At 36.4% G+C, this 3,169-nt stretch overlaps 1 protein-coding gene across 1 annotated transcript in view; it reads left to right on the forward strand.

The window, feature by feature from the left end:
* LOC107691887 (metabotropic glutamate receptor 7-like) overlaps nt 1-3,169 on the forward strand; it is a 120,753-nt gene that overhangs the window by 77,770 nt on the left and 39,814 nt on the right. The gene's annotated exons all lie outside the window — the stretch shown is intronic.

Raw genomic sequence — 3,169 nt, forward strand, 5'->3', positions numbered from 1 at the left:
TATACTTTTTTTTTTTATACAATTCCCAAAGCAAGATCTTTCAGCCAATGGAATCACTTTCTGTGTGGGATTGAATCTTGCACAATAAAGTGAAGGAAAAATGAACTCCTGGAGCAGCATTAATACAGATATTTTAATTGTAGGCACTTTGTTCTTCAGGAAAACCGGATTTGCGTCTTTTTAGTCTAGGCAATTGAAAGCGTATTGGTCTAAGTGTCACCCCTTCTTTCATTTACTTTTGCCCTTTTTTGGGGCGTGAATATTTTACTCGCTATAATTCCCTTCAAGGCAGCTAAGAGTCTAACCCTCCGCACGCATGGTTTTCCACTCAATTTCAAATCCATTTGCAGGCTGATGTTGCCGAAATGGCTCTATTTTGTAATACCTGTTTGCAAGCTGCAGGCAATCTAGACTCCGGCTTTTGTACCTCTAAGATCATCCATTTTTCATCCCTTCCTGAATAAATTAAAAATTATATTTCATCACAGGGAGAGGGTTGCCATCTCGAGGAACGGAAGGGCAAATAGGTATTAATAGCACAGTTAAGGATCAGAATCAATGTCCCACAACAATCTTTTAAAATACATTTCATTAGCATAAGGACATTTGCTCATTATCTGCATACGAGATGAATGGCTCAGCTTTTTTTTCCTCTGTGCCGGTACTGAAAAGCAATTGCCTAAATAATAGAGCAAGCTGATTTGAGCATGTACCAACGGCAGATACCATGATGGGATCTGACACCAAAACATTTATATTTGTTAGGACCTTTTAATTACGTTTCTAAGAACACACAGGATGTTGTTTTATGCCTTGATAAACATGCTATGGAGCACAACAGTCAGCTTCTGGAAGTCCCATTCATTCGATCCAGAGAACAGTTTTTTTAGCAATTACGTACAAGCCTTTAAATACAGAAGTACCTTGAGCTACCGCAGGTTTCATGCTTCTGTATGAGCCACAAGTCATCGTGATTAAAATTTTGAACCAAAAAAAAAAAAAAATGTGTAATTGATAAATTCCCAATGAAGAACTACATTACCCACAATCCCTAAAGAAAATCCACCAATCAGCAGTTATTTTAGTACTATTAATATAGTGTTATGTTGAATAATATTATATAAACAATAAATAATAAAATAATGAATAATGTTTTCAGTTTTAGTCTTTCATATCAGTTTTAGCAATTTTATGTGCTTGTATCATCTTTATTATTTTTAAATATTTCTATGCAGCTTCTTATTTCCGCTTCAGTAATTTTAGTACTTTAACTTAGACTTATTTCAGTAAAGCAACTTTTCTAGTTTCCATCATGCTCATTTTTTTATTATTTCAAGGTTTTCTTTTTTTTCTTCTAATATTTCTATTTTGTTACGCTTCAGTGTCATTTCTGTTAATGAAAACGATTTTTAATAGTTTTCAGTTTGTTAACAATGACAGCAATGCCAATCAAAGAAGTCAATTTACCAAAGAAATCGTAAAACTAATTCATTGTAAATTCATTATAACATTCAGTATAAATAATGTTTTTTATTCATTATTTTATATTCAAAATTAAAGAGATCATATGACAATGCTACAAATAACATCATTTTGTGTATTTGGTGTAATGCAATGCTTTTACGCGGTTTAAGGTTACCATACCATACATTATTGTTGCTCCTCTCTACAAAGCTCATCGTTCTGAAAAGCGAGGTGTGCTCTGATTGGCCAGCTATCCAGTGCGTTGTGATTGGCTGAATACCTCAGGTATTCGTGACATGGCAGCGGCGGTAACAATACTACAGTGAGAATAAAAGTTACACCTTCTTTCTTTGCATAAACATTTGGGTGGTGTTTTTCAAATCGTCCAACACAGTGATGTAGATTTGTGGGGGGGTGTTGAAATGAGGCGTTTTAGAAAGGCGTGGACGAGTCTTAACTTTTATAAAGAATATCTCTTTGGGTTTCCGACTTCAGTCTTTGCAACTTTACGGATCTTGTATATGCACGAACAGCTTGTAACACTCCAAAGACAAAGGTAAACTTGAAATTGCATCATATGACCCCTTTAATATTTTATTTATAATGTATATGTATTCATTTTATGTAGGCCTAACTATATTTTATATATTACAATTTATAGTGCATCATAATAGCATCTGCTTTCACAGCATACAATTTTTCTGAACATACGTATTATTTTAATTCATTTTATATCATTTCTATAGGAATTCTTATTGAAATAATTTATATTATCATATTTTTTTTTTTACTTGGAAATTTATTTTAGAATATTGTATTTTATTATTAATGACTTTAAAAGTAGTAATTTTATTTGCAGTGCTTTTTGGAGTTAAATAGTTTGTTTAATGTAAACTATTTAAAATAGTTGGTTTGGCTCCGTTTTTATTATTTATTTATGTGTAAGCATAAAATTAATGAGAAAAAAACAAAAAGCTCTGGCGGAACCAAGGCAATGCTCACTGCAGCCGTATCAAACTCTCCTTGTCGCCACAACAATGAACCATTTCATCGCATTTTTCTTCATCTTTGTATTCGCGACTCTCATTATGCTTAATCCCATGCGAGGATACGGCTTTTCAAATGCAAATGAAAGCAAGAAATCGTGCGCCGGAATCCGCGCGCGTTACGGAGACCCGTGACTATTACCTGAACCCGGCCGGAGGACACCGGAGATAATGTACAGTCCTGAGAGGCAAACAGCAGCTCATTAGAGGGAAGAAGCGGCCTCATCTGCGCCAGAGCCTACAGGCGTGTGAAAGCCTGACGTCAGCTGAGAGGAGCTGTGACACGCTGGCCTTTGCTGCTTGTCATTACTTACCTGGCGAGAGTCGCGCGGAATACAAATGAAGCTTCCGCTCTGACAGAGACGCTGTGAACTGTGGGTTTACGCGCGCTTGTGTGAGCGCGGGAAAGCTGCGCGAAAGAGTCTCGAGTACAAAGCGAAGCGAGTTTTTGCAGAAGGGAGTCTTTCAGATCTCAGCTAAATTAAAATAATGGCTTGCTCAGCTGCGTCGAGCATACAGGCGCTGTGTTCGCGACAGTAGTGGAAATAAGGCACTTAGGATTGTTTGCGAGCCGGTCTTCATCTTAACAATGACAGGACGGATCTGTGTGATGCTCAAATACACAAAGAGAGAGTATAGCCTATATATGTGTGTGTGTA

This window comes from Sinocyclocheilus anshuiensis, unplaced genomic scaffold, assembly GCF_001515605.1.
Source record: "Sinocyclocheilus anshuiensis isolate Anshui unplaced genomic scaffold, SAMN03320099.WGS_v1.1 scaffold510, whole genome shotgun sequence".
Taxonomy (NCBI): Eukaryota; Metazoa; Chordata; class Actinopteri; order Cypriniformes; family Cyprinidae; genus Sinocyclocheilus; species Sinocyclocheilus anshuiensis.